Source organism: Oncorhynchus keta, chromosome 33, assembly GCF_023373465.1.
Source record: "Oncorhynchus keta strain PuntledgeMale-10-30-2019 chromosome 33, Oket_V2, whole genome shotgun sequence".
NCBI lineage: Eukaryota > Metazoa > Chordata > Actinopteri > Salmoniformes > Salmonidae > Oncorhynchus > Oncorhynchus keta.
The window spans coordinates 14,252,498-14,272,032 of NC_068453.1; the positions used below are offsets into that span (position 1 = coordinate 14,252,498).

The window sequence follows — 19,535 nt, forward strand, 5'->3', positions numbered from 1 at the left end:
TTATATAGTGTCAAAAGACACACACAGGTGTCTGTAATCATGGCCAAGTATGGCCTAATATTGTTTAATTCTCAAATATTAAAATGACATACAAAAAACAAATGGATAGCATAGCATCAGATTACATTTAGACTACAAAGAATTACAAAGTCACAATCACAAGAATGTCTTCAGATCAAAATCAACAGTACAAAATCACTGCTTTCAAATGAGATTTGTATATCTCATCCTGAGTTGAAAAGTCCTAATCTTCCATACTTGAGGTCAGCATGCCTTGGACTCTTGTTTTCCTCAATGCAGGAGGAAATGTATTTAACTAGGCAAGTCAGATAAGAACAAAGTCTTATTTACAATGACAGCTTACCGGGGAACAGTAGGTTAACTGCCTTGTTCAGAACAACAGATTTTTAACCTCTCACCTTGGGGATTTTAACCAGCAACCTCTTGGTTACTGACCCAACGCTCTAACCACTAAGCTACCTGCCACCTCCTTTTCTACTTGGTAGGCTACAGGATTATATACATGGCTGACCTGGCCTGGGAGATCGGAGGGTTAAAATCCAAATCGTATTTGTTGGGGAAATTTCCAGCTCTTTGGTAATTTTCCTGTACCCATGTTGGAGCCCAGTCACCTGGTGATTTTCCTGTACCCATGTTGGAGAGTCCAGTCACCTGGTGATTTTCCTGTACCCATGTTGGAGAGTCCAGTCACCTGGTAATTTTCCTGTACCCATGTTAGAGAGCCCAGTCACCTGGTGATTTTCCTGTACCCATGTTGGAGAGTCCAGTCACCTGGTGATTTTCCTGTACCCATGTTGGAGAGTCCAGTCACCTGGTGATTTTCCTGTACCCATGTTGGAGAGTCCAGTCACCTGGTGATTTTCCTGTACCCATGTTGGAGAGTCCAGTCACCTGGTGATTTTCCTGTACCCATGTTAGAGAGCCCAGTCACCTGGTAATTTTCCTGTACCCATGTTGGAGAGTCCAGTCACCTGGTGATTTTCCTGTACCCATGTTGGAGAGTCCAGTCACCTGGTGATTTTCCTGTACCCATGTTGGAGAGTCCAGTCACCTGGTGATTTTCCAGTACCCATGTTGGAGAGTCCAGTCACCTGGTGATTTTCCAGTACCTATTCTATTTCCTTTTGAGTTTGGAGGAAGAAGCAGTATAATGTTAAATATTAGATGTGTAAGCAGAATGAAGGTGTAAACCATGTAAATGTGCAGGAATGGTCCAACAAAGAGTTAACCATTAGACACGGATAAACAGAACTAAGAGGTATCTATGTGAACATGCTACCCTGAGCTAACATAGACCAGACTGTTTGGACTGACACACAGAATCTAGTCACGGTTACTATACAGGTACATGGGTTAATCATTTCCAAGTGACATAGACCTGGACTGGTGTGGGCCAGTGACTGTACATATTTACCAACCAAAACAGGGGCCACAACAGGGGCCACAAGCTATGTATATGTATTGGGAAGACATGGTTGTATTAATCAAAAGCTATTGGAAATGTACTTATAATGGGAACATATATATACAGTATGTAATAAATGTATTTTTTTTTTAATAGTAAACCGGTGGTGACGCCACCAATATAATTTAAACTGAGTCTGATGTGGGTGTAAACAAGCCAGAATTAAAACAAAAAGATAATGGTGGCCCAAGGGGAGTTCATCATTTACATAGAAAGGAGGGAACATGTATGTAATCTACAAAAAGAAGAGTGTCATTATCTGGTGGAAATGTATAAATACTGATGTTTTGAACAAGAGAAGTCAGTTGTTCCATGGAATTCTGTTACTTTTGTAATAAAGTATTTTTCAATTTACAAGTTCCTGTATCTCAGAAAAAAAAACTGTATTTCCACGACATATTCACGCAATCCATGAGAGAATTATGGAGTCATGTAATAGTAACCTTTCTCCTCCACCCTCCTCCCTGTCCTCCCCTCTTACTCCATGGACAGGAATACAGGTTCTCAGCAAGGGGTCATAATATCCCACTGTCCTCTGAATGGCTGTAAATGAGCTGTGTGTGTTTTGATCCCAGCAGGTGTCAGATAAGAGGCTCTGGGCTGTGGAGGAAAAGGCCCTTCCCATTGTGTCTGTCGCATGGATTAGGAATATCGGGGAATAACAGGCTAAATACTGTATGTTTTGCCCACCTCATGAGATAATATCCATAAAACATTTTAATCAACTAAATCAATTCAGAGAAAATTAAATATAGCCTGCAGCATGCAACATATTTATTAATAATATAATAATATAATATAATATTAATATGAAAACTACATACAGTGGACATTTAACACCCAATTTACCTACTTAATGCATCGGATTCGATATGAATGTCTGCGCTGCCACGCGATAGTGTGACTATAGGTAGATGCGTTCTCGTCTGGCGCTTTAACAGTTCTTTTTCGAGACGTCAAAACAGGGCTCCGGGCAGCCGAGCGGAAATGGAGGAAAACTCGCCTCCCTGCGGACCTGGCATCCTTTCACTCCCTCCTCTCTACATTTTCCTCCTCTGTCTCTGCTGCTTAAGCCATTTTCTACCACTCTAAATTCCAAGCATCTGCCTCTAACCCTAGGAAGCTCTTTGCCACCTTCTCCTCCCTCCTGAATCCTCCTCCCCCTCCCCCCCTCCTCCCTCTCTGCAGATGACTTCGTCAACCACTTTGAAAAGAAGGTCGACGACATCCGATCCTCGTTTGCTAAGTCAAACGGCACCGCTGGTTCTGCTCACACTGCCCTACCCTGTGCTCTGACCTCTTTCTCCCCTCTCTCTCCAGATGAAATCTCGCGTCTTGTGACGGCCGGCCGCCCAACAACCTGCCCGCTTGACCCTATCCCCTCCTCTCTTCTCCAGACCATTTCCGGAGACCTTCTCCCTTACCTCACCTCGCTCATCAACTCATCCCTGACCGCTGGCTACGTCCCTTCCGTCTTCAAGAGAGCGAGAGTTGCACCCCTTCTGAAAAAACCTACACTCGATCCCTCCGATGTCAACAACTACAGACCAGTATCCCTTCTTTCTTTTCTCTCCAAAACTCTTGAACGTGCCGTCCTTGGCCAGCTCTCCCGCTATCTCTCTCTGAATGACCTTCTCGATCCAAATCAGTCAGGTTTCAAGACTAGTCATTCAACTGAGACTGCTCTTCTCTGTATCACGGAGGCGCTCCGCACCGCTAAAGCTAACTCTCTCTCCTCTGCTCTCATCCTTCTAGACCTATCGGCTGCCTTCGATACTGTGAACCACCAGATCCTCCTCTCCACCCTCTCCGAGTTGGGCATCTCCGGCGCGGCCCACGCTTGGATTGCGTCCTACCTGACAGGTCGCTCCTACCAGGTGGCGTGGCGAGAATCTGTCTCCTCACCACGCGCTCTCACCACTGGTGTCCCCCAGGGCTCTGTTCTAGGCCCTCTCCTATTCTCGCTATACACCAAGTCACTTGGCTCTGTCATAACCTCACATGGTCTCTCCTATCATTGCTATGCAGACGACACACAATTAATCTTCTCCTTTCCCCCTTCTGATGACCCGGTGGCGAATCGCATCTCTGCATGTCTGGCAGACATATCAGTGTGGATGACGGATCACCACCTCAAGCTGAACCTCGGCAAGACGGAGCTGCTCTTCCTCCCGGGGAAGGACTGCCCGTTCCATGATCTCGCCATCACGGTTGACAACTCCATTGTGTCCTCCTCCCAGAGCGCTAAGAACCTTGGCGTGATCCTGGACAACACCCTGTCGTTCTCAACTAACATCAAGGCGGTGGCCCGTTCCTGTAGGTTCATGCTCTACAACATCCGCAGAGTTCGACCCTGCCTCACACAGGAAGCGGCGCAGGTCCTAATCCAGGCACTTGTCATCTCCCGTCTGGATTACTGCAACTCGCTGTTGGCTGGGCTCCCTGCCTGTGCCATTAAACCCCTACAACTCATCCAGAACGCCGCAGCCCGTCTGGTGTTCAACCTTCCCAAGTTCTCTCACGTCACCCCGCTCCTCCGCTCTCTCCACTGGCTTCCAGTTGAAGCTCGCATCCGCTACAAGACCATGGTGCTTGCCTACGGAGCTGTGAGGGGAACGGCACCTCAGTACCTCCAGGCTCTGATCAGGCCCTACACCCAAACAAGGGCACTGCGTTCATCCACCTCTGGCCTGCTCGCCTCCCTACCACTGAGGAAGTACAGTTCCCGCTCAGCCCAGTCAAAACTGTTCGCTGCTCTGGCCCCCAATGGTGGAACAAACTCCCTCACGACGCCAGGACAGCGGAGTCAATCACCACCTTCCGGAGACACCTGAAACCCCACCTCTTTAAGGAATACCTAGGATAGGATAAGTAATCCTTCTCACCCCCCCCCCCCCTTTAAGATTTAGATGCACTATTGTAAAGTGACTGTTCTACTGGATGTCATAAGGTGAATGCACCAATTTGTAAGTCGCTCTGGATAAGAGCGTCTGCTAAATGACTTAAATGTAAATGTAATGTAATGTCAAAAAGGGAGCAATCATATGATCTTATCACGCTCCCTTTGGCTACATTCAAAGTAATCTTGTTTGGGTCTATGACAAATATCAGGAAAATAACTATCATTCTGCATCGTTGTTGAGCTTTTTTGTCGGTAGGGTGCTGTTTACTGGGTAACAGAGCAATCTAGTGGAAAAATAAACAAACTTGAAAACAAAGGAGAGCCGCACATTCTAAGATCTCAGATGCAAAAATGTAATGTCCAACGTTTCAACAGACAAGCTGTCTTGTACAATCACAAACACTGCAGGGTGACTCGTTTATATAGTGTCAAAAGACACACACAGGTGTCTGTAATCATGGCCAAGTATGGTCTAATATCATTGGTTAATTCTCAAATATTAAAGGACATACAAAGAACAACATACAACAAACAAATGGATAGCACACGATCATAGCTTCAATGTAGTCTACATAGGCCTACAAACAATTACAATGGCAAAGTCACAATAATCACAAGAATGCTTCAGATCAAAGTCTATGTTGAGACCGAAGGGAACAAGGTATTGGAGTGGCCATCACAAAGCCCTGACCTCAGTCCTATAGAAAATGTGTGGGCAGAACTGGAAAAGCATGTGGAGCAAGGAGGCCTACAAACCTGACACAGTTACACCAGCTCTGCCAGGAGGAATGGGCCAACATTCACCCAACTTATTGTGGGAAGCTTGTGGAAGGCTACCCAAAACCTTTGACCCAAGTTCAACAATTTAAAGGCAATGTTACCAAATACTAATTGAGTTTATGTAAACTTCTGACCCACTGGGAATGTGATGAAAGAAATACCATACAAATTCTGACATTCCACATTCTTAAAACAAAGTGGTGATCCTAACTGACCTAAAACAGGGACATTTTTTTTTACCAGGATTAAATGTCAGGAATTGTAAAAAACTGAGTTAAATGTGTTTGGCTAAGGTGTATGTAAACTTCTGACTTCAACTGTACATGTTTATATATAATTAACATTAACATTAATTAACATGAACTGCGTTCATTCACCTCTGGCCTGCTCGCCTCCCTACCACTGAGGAAGTACAGTTCCCTCTCAGCCCAGTCAAAACTGTTCGCTGCTCTGGCTCCCCAATGGTGGAACACACTCCCTCACGACGCCAGGACAGCGGAGTCAATCACCATCTTCCGGAGACACCTGAAACCCCACCTCTTTAAGGAATACCTAGGATAGGATAAAGTAATCCTTCTCACCCCCCTATAGGGGCAGTATTTCATTTTTGGATAAAAAGACGTGCCCGTTTTAAGCGCAATATTTTGTCACGAAAAGATGCTCGACTATGCTTGGAATTGATAGTTTTGGAAAGAAGACACTCTGACGTTTCCAGAACTGCAAAGATTTTCACTGTGAGTGCCATAGAACAAAATCTACAGGCAAAACCAAGATGTTTGAGTGACCAGAAAATCAACAGGATTTCTGGAGGCACGTTTTCCATGATCGCCTTATATGGCTGTGAATGCGACAGGAATGAACGGACACTTCCCCCAGGTGTCTGCAGCATTTTGACGTATTTGTAGGCATATCATTGGAAGATTGACCATAAGAGCCTACAATTACCAAGTGTCCCGCACGGTGTCTGCGTGGAAATTGGTGCGCAAAAGTCAGGTACCAGTATTTTTCCATCCGAATCAGAGAAGAATGCACGCTTCCAGGGAAGGCATTTCAATGAAGAGATATATGACAAAACACCTTGAGGATTGATTCAAACAACGTTTTCCATGTTTCAGTCGATATTATGGAGTTAATTAGGAAAAAGTTCGACGTTTAGGTGACTGAATTTTCGGTTAGTTTCGGTAGCCAAATGCATAGTAACAAAACGGAACGTTGTGTCCTACACAAGCATCTTTCAGGAAAAACTGGACATCTGCTATGTAACTGAGAGTCTCCTCATTGAAACATCTGAAGTTCTTCAAAGGTAAATTATTTTATTTGATCCCTTTGCTGGTTTTTGTGAATGTTGCGTGCTAAATGCTAACGCTAAATGCTAAGCTAGCTATCACCACTCTTACACAAATTATTGATTTTCTCTGGTTCTAAAGCATATTTTGAAAATCTGAGACGACAGGATTGTTAAGAAAAGGATAAGCTTGAGGGCAGGCATATTTATTTCATTTCATTTGCAATTTTCAGAAATCGCTAATGTTGCGTTATGGTAATGAGCTTGAGGCTGTAGTCACGATCCCGCATGCGGGATGGGGCGGCCTAAGATTTAGATGCACTATTGTAAAGTGGCTGTTCCACTGGATGTCATAAGGTGAATGCACCAATTTGTAAGTCGCTCTGGATAAGAGCGTCTGCTAAATGACTTAAATGTAAATGTTAAATGTAATTATTCTTGAATTCCTTTCCAAGAGAAAAAAGGCCTGGGGAATGATCCATGGTAAACCAACACCTCCATCAGTCTGTAAATCACCACCGTCAAGATGTGACTGGTTCAGACATTGTCTCTTCCCATACGTTTCTCCAGAGCCATCCAGGTTTCGTTTCATGTACATTTCCCAACTCTTTCAAATGCTCAAACACATTCCACAGTTCAACAACGTCACTACACATCAATCACCAGGACAGCTTTATTGCAAACACATGGTTTACCCAAAACAGTTGCACTATCAGGTTACATAAGCACTCACTCGATAGCGTGAGAACATCCGGACAGGATGTACATGAATGGGCATAACCACGTGATACATAAAATAGGTCATCAATCACTTTCGGACACATGCCGTCTACTGTATTCTCTCTCTGCCCCAGGTTCACTACGATGAATTCATACCTATGTTTGAAAAGCAGTATCCTCAGTATCCATGGAAAGAGGTTGAGATAAACACACACTTTTAATCTTTCGCTTGTGTCTGTGTGTGTGAGTTAAGATGGGTGGACACATTACGACTTTCAACATTAAACAACCGTCTTTCCTGTATTTTTGTTGGGGTGTTACCAACGTTGTGGTTCTCACACTAAACGACGTGGTACAGAAGGGGGGGTCACACACTACAAGATACTTCACTTGGTCGTGAGGATTGTTGATACCACGATGTCTCGCGAAAACAATGATGTGATTTAATTAAGCTACAACGAGCTGTGGCTCAAAGCAGCCTCATAAATGTTTTCAGTCAGACATTCAGTTGAAATATCTAGTCAGCATTTTGAATTGAGTAACATTTGCTTGTGAACTTCAGAGGTGTAACGATTTGACGCTTTGGCTAAAGGCGAGTACAAACACATACTAGTAGTAGTCATGGCTCCTGCCCCAGAGTCGACACATTCTGGGTGATGTGAAACAAGTCATCTCCATGGCTTCTTCTCTGGCGAGCTCCCATTTGCTATTGCTGATCATCGTTCTCAAACATTGTCGTTGCACATTTCGCACTGCAAGAGCATTGCAGATTTTGTGCAGGTAAAATCAAACATGTTTGAACGTGTTGGGACTTCTGGGACTGCTCAAAGACTAGAATGGTAACCCTTAGATTGTGTCTTTGACCGGCTCACATTAAATGAGCATCGGGGACGGCCGCGCACCCCGAGTAGGCAACATGGGCATATTGTCTCTGATCTCAAACTTGTCTAGGACAGGTATATCGCGGCCAAAATTGTGTAGGGTACACCCGGATTTTCTCTGTAACTCTTTTACATAATCAGAGATGAGTTACTTGGAAAGGTAATATATAGTGATACATTGAACAAAGTAACCCGCTACTTTGCAATATTACTTTGTGTGGATAGTAAATGCGTTATATTACTTTCATGAGAAAAATCTAAATCTCACTCATTTGTTTGACTGTCAGAGATACGCTACCAGAGACAGGATACTTACTCAAGTCAAATGTTATTTGTCACATGCTTTGTAGACCACGTGTAGACTAACAGGGAAATTCTTACCTACGTGTCCTTTTCCAACAATGCAGAGTTAAAGATAAGATCAAATAAAAATATATAAATAGTGACAAGAAAGATATAAACAGTGAATAACTAATAGAAATGAGTAAAAATAACATGGCTATATACAGGGAGCACCAGTTTCGAGTCGATGTACTGTACATACCATAGCTGTCACGCCCTGGTCGAAGTATGTATGTTTGTCTTCATTTATTTGGTCAGGCCAGGGTGTGACATGGGTTTATTTTGTGGTGTGTTTTTGTATTGGGGTTTTAGTAGGTATTGGGATTGTGGCTGAGTAGGGTTGTCTAGGAAAGTCTATGGTTGCCTTGAGGCGGTTCTTAATCAGAGGCAGGTGATTTTCGTTGTCTCTGATTGGGAACCATATTTAGGCAGCCATATTCTGTGAGTGTTTCGTGGGTGATTGTTCCTGTCTTTGTGTTTGCACCAGATAGGGCTGTTTCGGTTTTCATTATTTCATTTAATTATTTTTGTAGTTTCTGCATGTATAGTTTTTTCCTTCATTAAAATATATCATGAATCATCATCACGCTGCATTTTGGTCCGATCCTTGTTCCACCTCTTCGTCAGAAGAGGAGATAGAAGAGAGCCGTTACAGAATCACCCACCACAACTGGACCAAGCGGCGTGTCAACAGGCAGCGACAGCAGAAGCAGCGAAAGGAGGAACGGACATGGGAGGATGAATTGTTCGGAGAAGGACCCTGGGATCAGCCTGGAGAATATCGCCGCCCCAAAGAAGAACTGGAGGCGGAGAGAGCTGAGAGGTGCTGGTATGAGGAGAAGCAACAGCGGCAGCAGGAGCAACAATATCGGGACTACACTACTTGGTGGGCGGTCGACCCAGAGAGAGTGCCGGAGCCCGCCTGGGATTCGCTGGAGCAGTGCGAAGCAGGTTATCGGAGAATGGAGTTGGCGAAGCAGGCATGGCGGCGCGGACGGAAGACCGAGAGTCAGCCCCAAAAATGTATTGGGGGCTCAGGGAGAGTGTGGCAGAGTCAGGAGTCAGACCTGAGCCAACTCTCCCTGTTTATCGTGAGGAGCCAAGGAGGAGACCAGAACCAGAGCCGGTGTTAGAGGTGAGCGAAGCAAAGACTGTGAAGGAGTTAATGGGGAAATTGGAGGAGAGAGTAATGAGGGAGTTGCTAGTTTGGTGCTTTAGGTACGATATTCGTCCGACGGAGCGTGTCGGTGATTTGATGGCACCTGGGTCAGCGCTCCATACTCGTCCTGAGGTGTGTGTTAGTCGGCTGGTGAAAATTGTGCCAGCCTCATGCACTAGGCCTCCTGTGTACCTACCTAGCCTTGCACGTCCTGTGCCAGCCCTGCTCTCAGGCTCTCCAGTACACCTTCACGGTCCGGTCCATCCTGTGCCACCTTCACACACCAGTCCTCCGGTGGCAGCTCCCCGCACCAGGCTTCCTGTGCGTGTCCTCGGGTCCAGTACCACCAGTTCCAGCACCACGCACCAGGCCTTCAGTGCGCCTCGCCTGTTCAGCGCAGCCAGAGCCTTTCTCCTCTCCAGTGCTGTCAGAGTCTCCCACCTGTTTAGCGCTGCCGGAGCCTCCCGCCTGTTCAGCGCAGCCAGAGCTTTCCTCCTCTACAGCGCTGCCGGAGTCTCCCGCCTGTTCAGCGCAGCCAGAGCCTTCTTCCTCTACAGTGCTGCTGGAGTCTCCTGCCTGTTTAGCGCAGCCAGAGCTGCCAGCCTCCATGGAGCAGCCAGAGCAGCTAGATCCGCCAGTCAGCCATGATCTTCCAGATCCGCCAGTCAGCCATGATCTTCCAGATCTGCCAGTCAGCCAGACTCTTCCAGATCTGCCAGTCAGCCAGACTCTTCCAGATCTGCCAGTCAGCCAGACTCTTCCAGATCTGCCAGTCAGCCAGACTCTTCCAGATCTGCCAGTCAGCCAGACTCTTCCAGATCTGCCAGTCAACCAGACTCTTCCAGATCTGCCAGTCAACCAGACTCTTCCAGATCCGCCAGCCAGCCAGGATCTGCCAGAGCAAACTACCTGCCTGAGCTTCCTCTCAGTGCTAAGCTTCCTCTCAGTGCTGGGCTTCCTCTCAGTGCTGAGCTTCTCCTCAGTGCTGAGCTTCCTCTCAGTCCCGAGCTGCCCCTCAGTCCCGAGCTGCCCCTCAGTCGCGAGCTGCCCCTCAGTCCCGAGCTGCCCCTCAGTCCAGTGGGGTTCTGGGTGAGGACTACTAGGCCATGGTCGGCGGCGAGGGTGGACTACCTTAGGACGCGAGGGGGAGGAATTAAGACATTGATGGAGTGGGGTCCACGTCCCGAGCCGGAGCCGCCACCATGGACAGACGCCCACCCGGACCCTCCCTATTGTTTTGATGTGCGTCCGGGAGCCCGCACCTTAGGGGGGGGGGGGTTCTGTCACGCCCTGGTCGAAGTATGTATGTTTGTCTTCATTTATTTGGTCAGGCCAGGGTGTGACATTTTCATTGTCTCTGATTGGGAACCATATTTAGGCAGCCATATTCTGTGAGTGTTTCGTGGGTGATTGTTCCTGTCTTTGTGTTTGCACCAGATAGGGCTGTTTCGGTTTTCATTATTTCATCATACAAAGCAGAAACATGTTTATCAAAATCTTTGCTAATGTATTATAAATAAAAAACGGAAATATAAATAACTATTCAGACCCTTTGCTCAGTACTTTGTGGAAGCGCCTTCGTTAGCGATTACAGCATTGAGTCTTCTATGACGCTATGACGCTACAAGCTTGGCACACATGTATTTGGGGAGTTTCTTCCATTCTTCTCTATAGATTCTCTTACGCTCTGTCAGGTTGGATGGGGAGCATTGTTGCACAGCTAGTACAGGTGTCTCCAGAGATGTTTGATCAGGTTCAAGTCTGGGCTCTGGTTGGACCACTCAAGGACTTTGAGACTTGTCCCGAAGACACTCCTGCATTGTCTTGGCTCTGGAGCAAGGATATCTCTGTACTTTGCTCCGTTCATCTTTGCCTCAATCCTGACTAGTCTCCCAGTCCCTCAGCTGAAAAACATCCCCACAGCATGACGATGCCACCACTATTCTTCACCATGGGGATGGCGCCAGGTTTCCTCCAGACGTGACACTTTGTATTCAGGCCAAAGAGTTGAATCTTGGTTTCATCAGACCATGTATCTTCTTTGTCATGGTCTGAGAGTCTTTAGGTGCTCCAAGCGGGCTGTCACGTGCCTTTTACTAAGAAGTGGCTTCGTCTGGCCACTCTACCATAAAGTCCCGAGAAAATTCATACTGAGAGAGTCTTTGTCATTTCTTTTTAAAAAAATCATCTTTATTTAATATCGAATTAATTATTGCAATAATGAGACAAGGCAACCCAGCATTCTCGAGTAGACTACACTTCACAGACAATGCACAGTTTTTATATAGCTGACACTAAAGATGCTTAGTCATGGCTGGTTCCACCCATCTCATGCAGATTGAGAGTGCACCATAAGCCACTATGGGTTTATCCATCTGCCTCTTATTGTAGACACAATAAGGATTATATTCTACTCCCCAGGCTTATCCTCATCTTGGTTACACCCACCACATCTTATCTACAGAATGCCAGCTGTAGGATTTTAGGATTCTCTCAGTTCACACAGACATTTAATAGAACATAAATGTCTTACGATTAAGTATATAATCGTTAACTATCAATATCAAACAAATCAGGTAAATATGAGAGAGAGATAGGATACGGCATGTGTCAAAATGATTGATTGGTGACAGGTATCAAAATATATGTGCCCCCGCCCCGCCCCCCCCTGTTCGTGTGGTCATGTGTTAGAGGGTGTGTGGTATTTTGGGGCCCATGCCCCCCTCCACCCCCAGTTTTATCTCCCTTATGGTTGTTATCTATGAAGCAGGAATGTCTGGGGCTATAGATAGCGCTGGGGGCTCAGCATTATAAATGTCCAGAACAAGCCATTTTTTAAGACCTGAATATTAAACATCTAAAATATGTCTACAAGGGGAATTCTCGGAGTGCTCTGTAGCTCATGTCACGAACCCAACGCCAAAAGCTTGGAGGATATTTTGGTAGAGGCTCCCGAATGTTTTAACGGATTTCTGTGTACAAGCGAGGGCCATATTTCGTACATATTCAACCCGGAGGAATCTACGGTTAAGATATTCACAGACAGCGTGTCCCAACCCTTTTATCGTGCAGAACCCAAGCCTTTTTCTCCAGCGCTAAGGATGCGAGAATGGCTTAAAATAAGGCTAGCTTTGTGTCAAATGGAACATGCCCTGAGTGCTTCAAGGCTGCCAGGATATGCGTTAGAAGAACAAGTCTGTGGACGCCAGGATCTAATGGCTCTGAGAGTCACTTCCATGGGGTATACCCCGGACTCCAGAGTGACAATTTTAGCATGTGAACAATTTGACAGGTCAAATGCTACGAAAACGGTCAGTTCATATGTATCCTCCAAAGCATGCAAGGATGTACATTTTTTTCAAATAATGTTCAGTTTTAAATGGCGCGATTACCACATTTTCCGAACCCTGATGAATAAGCTGGACAGTCTTTTCGAAAATCGTGAACAATTACGGCGATGGCCGAGGTTATCGTTGAGACATACCCCGGAACAACAACAAGGTCGAAGGTGGATCTTTCCCTGGCAGGAAAGTGGACAGAGCTTCGACAGAGCGCGGAAAAGACTTTGTGATGGGGAATTGGAAACGGATAATGTTCAGGGCTAACAGGACCCCTATATCTGTAAGAAATAGTTCAAATAAATGTTGAATTATAACGTGTGTTAAAATGTAGGTGTTCATTTTTGAAAATGTATACCCCCCATTTAACTAAGGGGTAGCGCTCTTTTCTCTCAAGCTAGGGTCTGGCGCAGACAACTGTAAGATCTGAAAAAAAACATGTATTATTTTATAGTCTATTCCTACATGGGTATGTTATGAATATTACGTTTTATTAAAGTTTGTAATAATGTACAAAGACCTGCATCCAAGTTTTTTTTATTTTTACATAAAACACGTGTGCTGCATGTTTAAATATTATTCAAATGTGTTACTTAATTCAAACATGTCTTAAAGGTTGTACGAAATATTTTGGAATTCAATAAAAGGAATGTTTAAAAACGGTATCTCACCCTTTAACTATGGGAAAAGCCTATTTAACAACGTCTTCCAGCTCTGTCGCGAAGTAAAATATCAGAGTGTTTGGGTGTGTGGGGAGGGGTCTTGAGGCGGAGCAACAGGCGTGTGTGTGTGTGTGTGTGTGTGTGTGTGTGTGTGTGTGTGTGGTTGGGTGGGTGTGTGTGTGTAACATAAATCCTAAGGTTGGGGGTTGTTTCAACCAGGGGGTCCCAGAACTCTTATCTGTAGAGAAACGTTTGAAACCAAGAATTCTGTGGACTGAGAATCCAAAATACTTTGCACAACATATACATTAATCATGAAAACGGGAGTTACCCATGATATACACTATTGTGTTCTATGTTGGTAGGTCTAATAAACCGATATATTGTATACATTGATAATATTATTTTGTCAGAGATTCAAGCCGTTGATACAGTTGTGTCCTCTATCGCCCGCCCTGCTGCTCGTGCTCTATCTGAACTACATTATGTAAATGATTCTAATGATTGAAGTGTATCAAGCTATTAAGCTGACTTAAAAAAATATTTATGATTTAGTTAATTCAGAAGCTGAATATAAAAAGTATGGCTTCTTACATAGAAATGGGTCAGGCCTCTTGCTCAATAGCACAAAGCAGATCATTCAATCTATGTTCTTACTGGTTCTAGACTATGTTGAAATAATCTAAATGAATGCAGCGACCCCTTCATTAAAAACTATTGATGCATTTGACCATAGAGGTAAATCAGCTCTTTGCTCCCCCCTTACATGGGTAATAATCTCCAAGCTGCTCTAAACGTTGATGTTTTTGGTGTCTCTGGGTTCATCTCTAGACTGGTGAATGAGGCCTGTTACAACTTTCTTACAAAACCTTTAAAGGTAGTTTGTGAAACCATTCAGTCATGGATGTATGTAAAACATATTTAACACGTATTGCAGGTTACAGAAGCCTCTTGTTGTACTATGAATCCCCACTCATCCCTGTTATATATTGATGTGTTGGCTCTCTATGTATGTACATGTTTATAATACACATAGTGGGAATATTGTTTGCCATAAATTTAATAACACCTAAACCTAAATATTAAATTACCTTTAGGATCTCTTACCGCCCTATTACTTTGTGGTTCTAATCTCCCTCTTTTGCCCCAGTGACCAAATCTCTAACATTCCTGATCCTTCCCATATATTTTAACCCTAAACCGCCCACAATAACTATTGTCTATTGTTAGTCTCAGTGACCTTACTGACAATATCCCCGTTTAAAACAGCTCAAAATACATTGTTGGCTAGAGTTTTCATGTCTTTCATTATGCAGACATTTGTTTTATTAGACTATATTTCTCATTAGGAATACGGTTGTCACCCCCCTTGGAGGCTTGGTGCATGTACAAAGAAAAAGTACCAAATACACCCATGGGTGGCTGTTAACTAAAATAATGGCAATGCGTGTAGTCGTGTTAAGGTTTTCATTGTTTTCTTGTCAGAGTTATGGTTTTGCATATGACTGTGCATTATATGCTGTCGTAATAGGGTCGAGGATCAGATCAAGCTGTCACGATCTTCATGGGTAATAAGAAGCGGACCAAAGCGCTGCGTGGTGTGAATGCATCGTTTTAATGGATGACGCAAACACAAAGTAAAGTGAACAAGCCACTAAATGAACAACTACCGTGACGCTATATACCAAATGTGCTGACACAAGCACCTAACAGACAATCACCCAACAATGACAACAAAGGCTACCTACTAAATATGGTTCCCAATCAGAGACAACGACTAACACCGGCCTCAGGGTTTTCAATCAATCAGGCCAGACACAGAAAAAGACAAACTAGACATACAGCATAGAATGCCCACTTAGATCACACCACCATACCCAACAAAACCTATAAACATACATAGCAAACTATGGTCCGGGCGTGACACAAACCTATTGGGAATTCTTGATCAATCAAAATGTACCTGTTTTCCGTATAGAATGACTTGTATACATATTATATTACAACTTTTTTTGTGTTTTGGCTTAGTGGTTGTTCCTTTACTAACTAGAAAAACTCAACAGTGTGTAAGTCTGAGAAACATTATTGAGCTGGTTGGTTTATTGTTGTTGAACGCTTGACATGTACACACATTGAGAAGTGATTTTGCAGCAACAGTTTTAAAGTGGGTAATCGTATCATATATATATATATATATATATATATATATATATATATATATATATATATCCTTGCATGTTTGAATTAGAGCTCCTTTAAAGTGTTTTAGATTATGATAATAATGTTATATTATTTTTATAATAATACATATCTGCAAACCAAATGTATTTCTGAAAACCCCTTTTTGCATCTTCAATAGTTGTAGATGTTCCAACGTTCGTAGACCTTTCATACAAAAATACCTAATACTGTCTGTTTCATCGGTTCCTCCGATGTCGTTCAGAGTCCCTAATGCATCCAAGTCACCCGTTGTGTCCGTTGTCCATCATACCTAAAAAATAATAATAAAAAATAAAAAATAAAACGTTGTCCCCCCCCTGTTTAAAACACAAATAACTCGGGTACAGTCGCTTCCCAATCACCTATGTCCAGTAGCCTTCAGAAATATCTATTAGGCGGGATTCACTTATTCACATCTCTTTTTTAATCTGTCCTGGCAGCTAAATATTTGGGGCTGTGGGTTTGCGCTAAAGCTGTGGTAACATAGTTTAAAGTATATGCTCCACGTTCTGTTCCTAACTATCGAAAGTCCGGAATGAGTTTCGGGAGATATACAAGGCGTTGCATACAGGATATTTGGTTTAGAGAACACAGGCTGTGAATTCAAACAACAGGAGGGGATGTCGTTACATTCTGTCTGCAAACGGGGTGTGTGGAAGCCGCAGATTAGAGATATCTATGTTTAACCCCCGCTGTTCGGCTGATATCTAGACATGCCTTATGCATAATAGTGCACACCTTGGTTTCAAACGATTCTCTACAGATAAGAGTTCTGGGACCCCCTGGTTGAACACACACCCACACCCTTTGTTTTTGAAACAAACACACACACACACTCCTGCTGCTCCGTCACACGCACACTCACGCACGCACCCGGATTTTCTGTCTTTTTTTCTTCGTGACAGACCGGGTTGATGGCTGGAAAGGACATTTTCCCTTCGTTAAAGGGTGAGATATTGTTTTAAAACCATTGATTTAAGACCAAAATATATAGTACTAACTTTTTAAAGACATGTTCGAATTAATTACCAAATTGTACTACTATTTAAACATGCATCATTAGTGTTTTTATGTAAAAACATTGGAGACCTACAGTTGTACATTATTACAAACTTTATAACATACCATTGTAGGAAAGACTATTGTCACGGTTCATGAATCCACTGCCTCTCTCTCTCTCTCTCTCTCTCTCTCCTGTTTGTGTGGGCGTGGTTCCCAATCTCGGCCTGATTGTCTGCGCCAGCTGGAACCACTTATCTTCCCTTTATATGTCCTGTAACCAGTGTTTCTTGTTGTCAGATCGTTGTTACTTCCCTGAGGTTGTGTCGTGTGTCTGTGCTCTTCTCTCGCCGCCCTTGTGTGGATTATCTGCTGTGCTCCTTCCTACCCATCCGGACACACTCCCCTGGATTTCTCAGCACGCTATCATTGGAAGATGCGCCCTAGTCCCTGGGTCGGATTCCGTCTGAGTACAGTCTGTCTGTCCGGTTGCTGTTGTAAACTGTATTCATTAAACCATCGTTGCTTGCATCTTGCATCCGCCTCTGTGTTGTCACAGAACGATCTGACCAGACCATGGATGCAGCGAGTTCAACGAGTCTGACCGAATTCATTTCCCGCAGTATCACGAGAATGGATCAACAAGAGGAGAACATCTCCAGCACAGGTCAGGCAGTAGAAGCCCTTGCGACGCAGGTAGCCCAGCTGATCCAACAATTTCAACATCTGAGGGGTTCCGCTGCGCCACCTACACCGGCAGTTCAACCCGCCCGCCAGAGCCGGATTCCCAGCTAGAGCCACGGCTACCGACACCAGAGGGTTATTCAGGTGATCCTGACTATTGCAGAGCCTTTCTTACGAGATGTTCCATGCATTTCTCGTTGCAGCCACGGACCTTCAACCGTGAACAGTCTAAGGTAGCATTCGTACTCACACTGCTATCAGGCAAAGCGGCTCTTTGGGGAACGGCAGTGTGGGCGAACCAGGACCCATGCTGCACCTCTTTTCCAGACACTCTCCGAGGAGATGAGAAGGGTCTTCGATCGGGCCGTGGCGGGTAGGGAGGCGGCTAGACTACTCGCTGACCTTCGCCAAGGAGACCGTTCAGTATCGGAATACTCCATCCAATTCCGCACTCTGGCCGCAGAGTGTCAGTGGAACGAGGAGGCGCAGTGGGACATGTTCCTGCATGGGCTGGAGGACCGGATCCAGAAGGAGATTTATGTTCTGGACCTTCCCAGGAGTTTAAACGGACTAGTGGAACTAGCCTTGAGGGTCGACGCTCGTCTGAGTCGTATTGGCCGCCGAGCATGCCCTAACAGACCGTATAACGACACGGAGGGCAGGCATGCCAGCGGCGGGAACACGGCCAGTTCAGCCTCCGCTCACGAACCCATGCAGCTGGGAGAGCTCGCCTCTCCGGGAAGAGAGGGAGAGGCGGAGATCCCAAGGACTCTGTCTCTACTGTGGTAGAGCGGGCCACTTTATCCACTCCTGCCCGGTAAAAGATCAGGCCCGGTAGTAAACATGAGGCTACTATCGGGTGGTGTCACCACAGAGAAGACCTCATCATCTACTCTCCTCCCGGTAAGACTAAGATGGGCCACCCACACGCACGACACCCAAGCCTTACTGGACTCAGGAGCAGAGGGTAATTTCATGGACTTCAAGCTCGCTCACAAACTCCAGATTCCTATCACCTCACTCATGCACAAGATATCCGTCAACGCTCTCAATGGTCAAGAACTCCCCAACATTTCTCACACCACTGAACCTATCACACTCATCACTTCTGGCAATCACACTGAGACACTATCATTTCTACTCATGGACTCACCCCTTGCACCATTAGTCCTCGGCCACCCTTGGCTCACCCAACACAACCCCAGAGTTGACTGGGGTCATAACTCTATATCCATGTGGAGTAACAAGTGTCTTGAGTCCTGTTTAGTGTCTGCCTGTTCGTCTGTGTCTGATTCTGTGTTTCTAGAGGAGGCAGTGGATTTGTCTAACGTGCCCGTTGAATACCTCGACCTGAAGGAGGTGTTCAGTAAGTCCCGTGCTGCTTCTCTTCCTCCGCATCGTCCCTATGACTGTGCAATAGAATTATTGCCAGGTGAGTCTCCACCTAAAGGCAAGTTATATTCACTCTCTGTTCCTGAGAGGGAGGCTATGGAGAGATACATCTCTGATTCTCTGGCATCTGGATTCATTCGTCCTTCCTCTTCTCCAGCGGGGCGGGGTTCTTCTTTGTGGGGAAGAAGGACGGATCTCTGCGTCCTTGCGTTGATTACCGTGGGTTGAATAACATCACAGTGAAGAATACCTATCCCTTACCGTTGATGTCCTCAGCCTTTGAAAGGTTACAGGGAGCATCCGTGTTCACTAAGTTGGATTTACGTAATGCATATCATTTGGTTCGCATAAGGGGGACGAATGGAAGACCGCGTTTAACACCCCCAGAGGGCACTTCGAATATTTGGTCATGCCTTTTGGGCTATCCAACTCCCCAGCGGTTTTCCAGGCACTCGTCAATGACGTGCTGAGAGATATGATTGATCAGTTCATATATGTTTACCTGGATGACATACTGATTTTTTCTTCTCTCCAGGAACACGTTCAGCACGTCAGACGAGTGCTTCAGAGGTTGTTGGAGAATGGACTTTTGTCAAGACGGAGAAATGCATTTTTCATGCACAATCCGTTCCATTCCTAGGTTACATCGTCTCGACTGAGGGTATTCGCATGGATCCTGACAAGG

General features: G+C 45.0%; 2 protein-coding genes across 2 annotated transcripts in view; both read left to right on the forward strand.

Annotated features, from left to right (window-relative positions):
- ttll12 (tubulin tyrosine ligase-like family, member 12) overlaps positions 1 to 19,535 on the forward strand; it is a 68,097-nt gene that overhangs the window by 36,581 nt on the left and 11,981 nt on the right. The window lies entirely within an intron of this gene.
- LOC118366259 (DENN domain-containing protein 5B-like) overlaps positions 1 to 19,535 on the forward strand; it is a 146,119-nt gene that overhangs the window by 11,917 nt on the left and 114,667 nt on the right. The window lies entirely within an intron of this gene.